Genomic DNA, 11,437 nt, shown 5'->3' with positions numbered 1-11,437 from the left:
TGTAGTTACTGTTTGTTTGCTTGCTTGTTTTGTGACAGAGTCTGACTATGTAGTTCATGCTGGCCATGAACTCATTATGTAGCCCAAACTTTTGTTGATTTTCCTACCTCAGCCACCTTAAGTGATGGAATTACAAGCATGTGCCACTGTGTCCAGCGTCCTGTTTTAGTTTCTTTAATGCTTATTGATACATTCAGGTTTTCTGATTCTTTTGGAATCTGTTTTGGTAAATTTTATATTGGTTTTGGAAATTAACTTTTCTCTTTTCATTTCAAATTTGTGTTATAAAGTTCTTCTATTTTAATACCCCAGTCTTCGTCATGATAGATAGCTCCCTTTGTTCATTCCTAATATGCATTTTCTTCATTAACCCTTGATCAGGGTTGCTGGTATTGAATGAACTTATGTTTTGTAGTTCAGTCAAAGAAAACCAATTTTAGCCTTCTTGATCATCTCCACTTGGCTTTAATTTCACTAATTTGTTTTTAACATTAAAAAATTTCTTTCCTCCTATTTTCAGGTTTCAGGTATTCTTCTTTTGCCAACTTCTAAATGTGGATGCTTGCCTTATCAATTTTCAGTCTTTTCTTCTTTCTTTTTTTCCTAATGTTAGAATACTCTACTCTTAGTTGATTCCATAGGGAGTGACATTTTCATTATAAATTTTGTTTTTAAACATCCATTTATGATTTTTTAAATTTAAAATAACAGCTTTATTGTACTAAAATTTGTATATGACACACTTTACAGATTTAAAATGTAAAATTCAGTAGATTTTAGCACATGACCACAAGCAAATTTAGATCATTTTTGCTATCTCAAAACAAAATACTCCACCCACTAGCTATCATCTCCCAGTCTCTCCCTCCTAAATCTAGGCAACCACTGAGCTACTTTTTTTTTTTGTACCACGGGTGGAACTCGGGTCCTTGTGCTTGCAAGGTAGAGGGAGGAACCACTGAGCTAAATCCCCAGCCCTGAGCTACTCCTATATTCACAGATTTTTTTATTCTTGGAACTTATTTTTCTTTTTAATTCGCAATAGACCATGCTCACAGTAAACAGCTTAATATATCCAAAGAAATGAAAATCCTACAAAGTGACCTTTCACACCATGCTGGAGAAAAACTAGAAACCTAGATCAGAAACATACCTAGAATACAATTAACTTTTTCTCCCTCTTTTTTCCTATTAACTTTTTTGTATAAGGAAAACCATGTGATGTTCAAGCTTGCATGTTTGATTTACTTCACTTAATATTATGGTTTCAAGATGCATCTATTGTCTTACAAATGCTTCAAGTTTATTTTTCTTTACTGCAGAATAGTAGTCCATTGTGTATAAATACCATATTTATACATTCATTTGTTGATGGGCATATAGGTTTCTAAAATTTAGCTATTGTAAATTGTTCTGCTATAAACATAGGTATACATATATGACGATGGTATGATGTTTTAAACTCTTTTGGGAAGATACCCAAAAGGGGAATAACTAGGTCAAACAAAATTTATATTTTTTAATTTTTTGAAGAATCTCCATACTGATTTCCACAGTGGTTATATCAGTTTACATTCCCACAAACATTGGAGAAAGATTCTTTTTTCCCCACAGCCTTGTTAGGCATCCATTTGCCTACAGATTCCTCAAGTTTATCTTTCTTTATGGAAAAGTAGTAATTCATTCTGTAAAATACCACATCTTTCTTATCAGTCGTCTGTTGATGGACATATACACTGTTTCCAAGATCTAACTATTACAAATTGTGGGGCTATAAACATGGGTATGCATATATCCTTGTAATATGATAATTTTCTCTTTGGGGCAGAACTGGAAGGAGCATAAACTAGAGTTTCTTTTCCCTCACATCCTCACCAGCATTCATTATTGTTTTTTTTTTTTTTGATAACAGCCATTCTTTGTGGGGTAAGTTGGTACTCAATATAGTGTTTTTGTTTTTTTGTTTTTGTTTGTTTGTTTGAGACAGGGTCTCACTATGTAGTTGAGACTGACCTGAAACTCACTATATAGCCCAGGCTGGTCTGGAACTCACAGCAATCCTCCTGCCTCAGCCTCCTGAGTGCTGGGATGGGATTACAGACATGTGCCACATCGCCCGTCTTTCAATGTAGTTTTAATGGCCAGTGATTTGAGCATTCAATCATGTTTTTATTGGCTATTTGTACTCCTTCCGTGAAGTGTCTATTCATTTTCTTGCCCATTTTTTGATTGGGTCTTTTATTTTGAGGAGTCTAAATTTTTTTGAGTTCTTTATATATTCTAGATATTAGTCTTCTGTCTAAGGAATAGCTGGTAAATTTTTTTCCTATTCTGTAGGTTGTCTCTTGACTTTGTTGGCAGTTCCCTTTGCTATGCAAAAGCTTTTTAATTTAATGTGATCCCATTTGTAGATTCTTGATATTATTTCTTGCATAACAGGTTTGGGTTTTTTTGGGTTTTTTCTTTTCTTTTTCTCCCTCTTTAGTTTAAGCTAGCCTTCAACTGACTATGTAGCTCAGACTAGGCTTGAACTCATGGTAATCCTTCTGCCCCAATTACCCAAGAGCTTGGATTATAGGTGTGCATCAAACATGACAGGCACAGCAAGGGTTTTATTCAGAAAATCTTTGCCTACACCTATGTCTTCAAGAAATATCATTGATTTAAGATATTTTGGGGCCATATTTTTAAATGTACAAGTTTTTCTAGAAATTTCAATTATCTTTTTACATGAATAACTAAGATAAACATACATATTTTAAAGAGGTTGTTCCTCCATGCAGCTGGAGGAAGACTCCTGTATTGGTGTCTAAGCAAGAGCCTCCTTGAGCTATGAAGGAGGTCATCCCTGAGTGGGTGGTAACTTCAGCCAAGGGGATAGAGGAGTCACAGATGATTTATTCTCCCCTCCCCTGTGGATTTTTGGGAGACACAGTGTTTTCAAAAGCTCCCCCAGAAAACATGCTGTAGTGTTTTCAAAAGCTCCCCCAGAAAACATGCTCTTATATTTGCTTTCATAACATCTCAGTCCAGTTCCTTTTCTCCTTCATTCCTACTTCCATGGGACTGCAACCCAATAAAAGTGCTATCACAAGTTTTTTCTCCAGGATGTTAATGTGGCTAAACAAATGTTGGATTCATCTGAATCTTCATGAATGACTGTGTTCTTGCAAAGGAATAGAAGTTTACATCTATCCTCTCGAAGGTCCTCCACCCCCACCTGAGAAATTTACAGAGCAACAGGAGGAAAGAATATAGATTTGTTTAATACAAATTTTATGTGGTGTAGAAATGAAGGAAATAAACTATCATGAAGTCACAAGGTTGAACACTTACAGACTAGGAAATTGTGAAAATGTAACAATGAAAAGGTGGATTAGGGTAGTAGGATAGTTGATTGATGGAGAAGTGTCTGAAAATGTTTGTTTGTACAGATTTCCCTGGGCCTCAACTTCCTGTCCTTGATAAGAATAACTTTATTTTTAGTATACAGACAGAATCTTTCACATGGGAGTTTCATCTTTTGCTTTTATGAAACAAATTGAAGATCAGAGTGATCTTGCACCTGACGTTTTTCAAGTGCTTTTAATGAGAAATTGTCAATATGCCAGAACATCATATGTTAGGAATGCATATTCTTAGCTTCTTCACTATAAATGAATTTTGTTTCTACAAACTGGTGTTTGCATAGAAAAAAATTTTTAAGCATTTCAGAAAAGAAATTAGTATAAATGAAGTATCTATTAAACCAAGAGAGGGCCAATAGACCTAATAAAAATCTACAGAAAAAACTTTCTAGGGGCTTGAAATATGGAAAGGGAGAAAATTGAATCAACCCACAAGGCAAAATAACTAGAAAGAAACTACTTGCATGGGCCAGGGGTTTAGCTCTGTGAAACCATGCCAAAAAACAAAACAAAACAAAACAAAAAAAACACATCTTGTTAAAGAAATGTTAATTTAAACTTATTGGTCTTGAATTTTCTTTTAGAGAAATTATAAGCTTTAGGAATTTAAACGTGTGGATTCGGATACATTTTAGAACATTATAATAAAAAAAAGTCAGGACTTGTGAATTGGCCTTGGTTTTCTTTTTGTTGTTTTCTAAAAATGTTTTTCCAACCTCCACCCCTCCTCCAATATTTCTGTTTGCTCTGCTTTCTAGGATCTCTCTCCAAATCCCCGTGAGCTGCTTTAGTAGGCGCTCTGGGAAATCCATTTTAAAGGACCTCTGGGTTCAATCCCCAATTGTCACAAGAACAGAGGAGATGGAGAACGTGTTCTGACTTTAGTTTTCACCTATAATTCTATTTACTGAGCCCCATGCTCAGTGGCTTTGGAGGCTCTAAATCTTCAGCTCTCAAACTTTTATTTCAAAAACCTTCAAACGGGCGCTGCCTACCGATTCCTCTCCCTCCGCGCCACTCCTCTGTCTGTGCCTCCTTTCTTTAGAGATGTTTCCCAACCTTGGCCGATCCTAGACATTGTTAAAAATATGCCCTTCTAGCTGTTGTTATTGTTGTTTCCTGGAAATTCTGATCTCTAGAGATAGGGCCCAAATATCTGCATTTTAAATTCCCCAGGAAAAGTCTTACTGGCAGGCAAGTTTGAGAAACTTGACTCCAGGGTTTCCTCTGTCCCAACGCTTCTTTCCTGAGGGCACTTCGGCGGGACGAGTCCGGTCTGTAACTCCGGTTTAGTGAGTTTCGCCCTCCGAGCAGCGGGAGGTTGCCAGGCGACCAGACGCTGCTCAGAGTTCGCCAAAGAGTTCTCGCGGGAAATCTCGCGGTGTCGCAGGCAGCTCCCTTCCTCCCTGGCCTGGCGCTGATCCAGTTCTCTGTGACTAGGGAGCTAAACCGATACATTCCGCGAGGCATTGGTTATCTCATGGCTTTAGTGGACCAGCAATAGACATTTTGGGGGAGGGGGAAGACCACCATTTTCCTCCTTCCTGCCATCGGTCTTGACTGTGAGCGCCCAGTAACCAGTTTGTTCCCAGTAACAGACCAAAGAATGATGTGAATCAAGGTACAGAACGGATTCCAAACTTCCCTCAGACAAAACCCAGACTCAGGGTGACATTCAAGACCATCGTGACCCTTGTCACTGCCTCTCATCCCCTACATTTCAGGATTCTCCAGTATGCCCTGATCTAAAAAGATTTTCTTTGCCTGAAATACCTTTCAGGGTAGCAGCCATAGCACACACTTGCTTATCATTTTTATCCTTTTCCTTTTTCAGAATACTTGGGTTGGAATAAGCACATTTTTCCCCTGAAGCCTTCCTGCATACTCTTACCTTGTTATGCCCCATTTTTCACCCTCATCCCGGGATGTATTAAGTTAGTAACAGTAGCACTTTAACACAACTGTTTGCTTGTTACTTAACCCCTTATCTTCAATATGATGATAAATTTGTTGAGGACAAGGATTATGATTTTTACTTTTCTATTCCTAGAAACTAGGAAATGCCTTGTACATTAGAAGTCATTTTATAAATGTTCCTAAAATGAATAATATAACTGAAAGAAAAGAACAATCATATAAGGAACAAATATTTACAGTGGAAAGTGAGGGGCTCATTGGAGATAGCGTGAAGCAAGCAGTCAGTATGTAAAGGGTAGTCCAGCTGAAAAATGGCGAAGCATCAGTTGTGACCCTGGTGGGTAAAAGGTCGTCATTGAGCAAAGAAGGTCAGCAGAGACAGAGGTGCAAGGCAACCTTAGAGGCCACTAGAGTGTTCTAACTGCCATCTTGCAGAAAAGGAAACTCCCAGACCAGAAAGAGGAATCTAGGTCACCCTCAGGTGCCAGAGAAGGAATTTAACCTTGGGCTCCTGATTTCAAGGTCAGCCCTCCTTTCCGTATATCTCATTGACCATTATGATAAGAGTAGCATAAGAAGGGGAAGGGTAGAAGAGCAGAGGGATCCTAAGTTAATTCAAGATTTTATTGATAAAATTAATTTGCAAGGCAATCTTAGCCAACCTGGAGGAAGACAAAGAAAGTAGAAATGAATGAACAAATTTAGGAGGTACCTTGAAGTATAATTTAATCTATGAGACATTGATTAGGATAAAGGAAGGAAGAAGATAATTCTCACATTAGATAGAATAAAATAATAATACTGAAGAAAGAGGAGAGGTGAAATAAATTTTAGGTATAGATGAGCTTGATGTGTGTGTGTGCGTGTGTGTGTGTGTATCTATCTTAAATGTAAAATGGCACCTTTTATTTTTTCATTATTTATTTTATAAAAAATTTTCATAAAATTAAAATAACAAGTTGTTATCTTCAAAATATTGTATTGTTATCTTCAAAGTAGTTATTCCAAGACATTGACAAAAAAGCTTCTGTCTTACAAAGAACAGATACTAGCACAAAACTTTCTTTTCAATGAGCTAAAAGAAACTAGTAGTATAAACAAATTAGCATATATATGAAAATATATTTTAAACAGTAGAATAGGAAATTTGGGGAACCATCTACATCTCTCTCCACTTCCTATTTATCTAGCTTCTATTTTGCTCATTTGCATAAATGTACTTTAAGTTTCTCCTATAAAAGAAACCATGCTATATTTAAGTTCATGTCTGAATTATTTCACTGAACATTACATTCTCAAGTTGCATCCAGATTTGCCTACAGATTCCTCAAGTTTATCTTTCTTTATGGCAAAGTAGTAATTCATTCTGTAAAATACATTTTTCTTATTAGTCATCTGTTGATGGACATATACACTGTTTCCAAGATCTAACTATTACAAATTGTGGGGCTATAAACATGGGTATGCATTTATCCTTGTAATATGATAATTTTAACTCTTTGGGGTAGACCTGGAGGGAACATAAACTAGAGCTTTTTTTTTTTTTCCTCACATCCTCACCAGCATTATTAGGTTTTTTTGATGAGAGCCATTTTTTGTGGGGTAAGTTGGTACTAAATGTAGTTTTTTGTTTTTGTTTGTTTGTTTGAGACAGGGTCTCACTATGTAGTTGAGACTGACCTGGAACTCACTATGTAGCCCAGGCTGGTCTCAAACTCACAGCGATCCTCCTGCCTCCGCCTCCTGAGTGCTGGGATTATAGGCGTGTGTCACATCACCAGGCTTTCAATGTAGTTTTAATGGCCAGTGATTTGAGCATTCAATCATGTTTTTATTGGCTATTTGTACTCCTTCCATGAAGTGTCTATTCATTTTCTTGCCCATTTTTTGATTGAGTCTTCTATTTTGAGGAATCTAATTTTTTTTTTGAGTTCTTTATGTAAGGTATTAGTCTTCTGTCTGAGGAATAGCTGGCAAAAGTTTTTTTTCCATTCTGTAGGTTGTCTCTTCACTCTGTTGGTTGTTTCATTTGCTGTGCGGAAGTTTTTAAATTTGATATGATCTCATTAGTTGACTTTTGATATTATTTCTTACACAATTGGAGTTCTATTCAGAAAGTCCTTGCCTATGCCTATGTCTTCAAGAGTTGTACCTATTTTTTCTGCCAGCAGATTAAGTATTTCTGTTTTAACATTTAGATCTTTGAACCATTTTCATTTTAACTTACTACATGGTGAAGTATATGGGTCTAGACCCAATCTTCTGCATGTGGATATCCAATTTTCTCAGAACCATTTATTAAAGAGGCTCTTTCCTTCATGGCATGTTTTTTACTCCTTTGTCAGAGATCAAATAACTGTATGTACCTGGGCTTGTTTCTACTTCTATTCCACAGATCCATGTGCCTGTTCTCATGCCAGTAGCATGCTCTTTTAATCTCCAAAGCTTTAAGTACAACTTCAATTCTGGGATTGTGATGACATCTGCTTTGGTTTTGTGACCTAGGATTGCTTTTGGATCTTTTCTTGTTCTGTATGAATTTTAGGATTGTTTTGTCTAGATCTGTGAGAAATGTCATTGATATTTTGATTGGAATTGCATTAAACTTGTATATCAGTTTTGGAGTTACAGCCGTTTTGATTATATTGGTTCTGCCTATCCAGAACTAGGAAACATTTTTCCATTTTCTGATGACCTCCTCAATTTCCCTTTTCAGAGTGATGTGATTTTCATTTTAGAGATCTTTCACTTCCTTGGATAATTCTTGAGTATTGAATTCTTTGATGCTATGGTGAATGGTATTGTCTTCCTAATTTCTTTTTCACTGAGTTTATTATTAGTATATAGGAATACTGATTAGTGTATAGGAATATTGATTTCTGTGTGTTTCTATGGTATCCTGCAACATTGCTGGATTTGGCTATTAATTCTGGGAGTCTTGGTGATGTAACAGTTTCCTGTATAAAACTCTATTGAAACTATGAGGAGGTAAAGGTGGTAAGGGAGAAAGTTAAGAAAGAGAAATATTTCTATTTTGTCAGTTTCCTTCTGGTTCCTGGGGAATCTCTTCTCATTTTGATTCCTCTCCAAGTTTTTAGACTTTGGGTGCCAGGTCCTGGAGACACAGTTGCTGGCACTCACTGCCCACATGTACCCACTCCCCAAAATTATTGTAAATTGCATGTACTGCAAACATGTACTAATGAAAAAGAAGAAAGAGACATGGTGGGTCAACAGCTATACCAAATAGTTTGGATGGAAGAGGGAAGAACAGTAGGTAAAGATGACAGGGAAAGATTGATCAGGGCTGAGATTATTTTGAGTACAAATAATAATTCAGCAATTTGACATCTGATAGTTCAGATATAGACACTGGAGAAAGAGTTGGGGGTGGGGGCTACATAACAGGATAAAAAGCTGCATAAGGATAAAAAGTAAAAGAATGATTAAAATAATATGGTTAAAATGCAAGGGCATAAATTAAAAGCACGATTTGTCTGTTTTGAAGGTCATTGGGGACATCAGCTTTAACAGTACATGCAGGCTCCTTGCTCTGTGTAACACTCTGTTCATCTAGTGCTAACATCACCTTGATAGAAAATTTGATAAGGAATGCATCATTGAAAATTAGTTGGTCTGGAAATCTTTGTTTTGGAACAGTTTCATGTATCATAAAAAGGAATATGGTGTCATCTGTGGTAAAGTTATATTGTTTTATTTATTTTTTTGAGATGATGTGACACTTATTCCTCAGGATGGTCTCAAATTCATGGCTCAAATTATCTGCCTATGGTAAAGTTATTTGTAGTTTTGTTTATTTATACCAGAATTTTGGGACTATAGATGTGCTCCAGAATGCCCAACGGTATACCCTTTTAAATGTCTAAAAGGATATATACATATACATCAAATTATTTAATCATAGTTATTTCTTGGTGGTGGTATTTTGAATATTTTTCCCCTTTTTTTATTAATCAAGTTTTAAAAAATGATCAAGTTACATTTTCAAGTTCATTTTGGATTTTGCTGTTCATGGAGTTGAAAACCACTTGTGACTGTTATTAAAAGTGGTTTGAATAACTAATTACTCAACTAATTTTTTAATGCAACCAGTTAAGTTTAAGAAAAGATATTCTCTCATTAATATGTGAAATATAGTTTTGGTCTAGTGGCACCCAATGTTAAACATCCATCTGTATATTTTGCAACAAGGTAGAAATTTGGCAGACCACAAGAAAAACATGTCTTCAATACCATGTTTGTTAAGTTCACCTTAAAATACTTTCAAGATTTACACGCTGACAGATGTTGGGGAAATTTATATTTGAAAAAAACTGTTGTGACATCTTGAGAATCATTTTAAAAGGCACATTTGGAAGAATGATGCTAAGAAACACATTTTGAAAAGCCTCAGCTGAGTTTCTAAGTAACACTAGACAGAAAAATACTTTCTATTTTATTTATTGTTATCTTTGTTAGTATATATTTCTGAGTATATACTGCACATCACTGTGTAAAGCACAAAGCAGGGGATTTAGCTCAGTGGTTCCACTGCCTGCCTTGTAAGCTCAAGGGCCTGAGTTCGATCCCCAGTACCAAAAAAAAAAAAAAAAAAAAAAAAAAAAAAAGGCACATAGCAAATACTTTAATGATTAGCTACCTTTCATTTAGAAACCAAGAAATTACAGGGCCCACACATGTATATCATCACATAACTCCATACAGAAAAATTACCATTTATTGGATTTAATGCCTCTTTTTATCTTCAGTCTTGTAAGATTGGTAAATATTAATGATATGTAGGCAGATTTCAAAGATGACCTCAATGATCTCACCTCCTGGTATCTATGCTTTTGTGTGGTTCTCTCCCCTTGTGTGTTAACTGGTCCTGCCGAGTTGTTCTACTCAATAGAATAAGGTGAAATTGATGGGATGTCATCTCCACAATTAGGTTATAAAAGGTTATGATTTGTGTCTTACTAACAGACTTTTATTGCATTTGTAACTTGCATTCTTTGATAAGGCAAACTGTAATATAGGAAAGCCCATGTTGCAGGAGTGTGAGGGTGGTCTCTAGCCAACAACTAGTGAAACTGAGATACAGTCTCATGAAAATATTAAAAACTCTTTGGGCTGAAAAATTGATTCTGAGTTGAATTTTCAGATGAGACCTTATCCCTAGCCAATACTTTATTGTAGACTTGGGTGAGACCCTGAAGCAGAGTACTCAGATTCCTGGTCCATGAAATCCTTGCAAAAATAAGCATGTTGTTTCAATCCACTAAGTTCTAGCAATTTTTAATGCAGCAACAAATATTCAGGGAGTAATGGAAAACTGCCTTAAGAAGAAAAGACTTATTCAGAAATTTGAGACCTAATCTCTATTTTGATAGACATCTTAAATAGAAGCTCAGAAGAGAGATATTAAAGTGATTAAAGGACATGGTAGCTTACCTGGAACATAAAGTTTCTTAATGAACAACTATATGCACAACTGGAAGTTGCAGAAATAATACAAACAAAGCCCTTTTGTTTATAGATGAAACATTTTCCATTTCCAATTTCTACAACCTGTAGATAATCATTTACTTGACAGCTTCTATAAGAGATACTAGGAGCCTTCTAATGCCATGATATACATAATATGGGCTCTGGTAATAAATATCAGTAACTGATTGTTATTTACTATATAATATATTCTATAAATATAAATAATTATTATGTAGGTTACACATCAAACAATCCATGGCATTTCTTCTGAGTTTCAGACCCATTCATCCAACTGACTTCTAAATATTCAATCCACCTGTATATGTGTGTCCCAGAGGAAAATTCAACCTGTCAAAAATTGAACTAATTTCTAGCCTGCACAAATCTAATGCTTTCTCCAGTTCCTTTCCTGCTCACATAAAGTAGAGCCTGAGAGTCATTTCAAATATTCTGTAATATACTGTTGTATCCCCACTCAATCAAGTCCCCTAAACCCCAGAAATGACTTACAAATTAGCTTTCTACTGCCCTGTCACTAAGAATGGTAGGAAAGGACTTTGTCAAATTCCACTATTTTAAGTTCTATTAATTTGAATACATATTTACACAAGTTCTATTATGTT

General features: G+C 35.7%; 1 protein-coding gene across 4 annotated transcripts in view; it reads right to left on the bottom strand.

The window, feature by feature from the left end:
• Ppp1r42 (protein phosphatase 1 regulatory subunit 42) overlaps window positions 1-4,674 on the bottom strand; it is a 35,173-nt gene extending 30,499 nt beyond the window's left edge. For all 4 annotated transcript variants that reach the window (XM_010611465.1, XM_033760631.1, XM_033760635.1 and 1 more), the window contains exon 1: window positions 4,596-4,674. The gene's annotated coding sequence lies outside the window, so the exon portion shown is untranslated. The remainder of the gene's footprint in view (window positions 1-4,595) is intronic.
• Window positions 4,675-11,437: the final 6,763 nt, after the last annotated feature.

Source organism: Fukomys damarensis, unplaced genomic scaffold, assembly GCF_012274545.1.
Source record: "Fukomys damarensis isolate Sample0158 unplaced genomic scaffold, DMR_v1.0_HiC HiC_scaffold_5, whole genome shotgun sequence".
Taxonomy (NCBI): Eukaryota; Metazoa; Chordata; class Mammalia; order Rodentia; family Bathyergidae; genus Fukomys; species Fukomys damarensis.
Note: the sequence above shows the minus strand (reverse complement) of the source record. Positions and strands in the feature narration are given on the sequence as shown.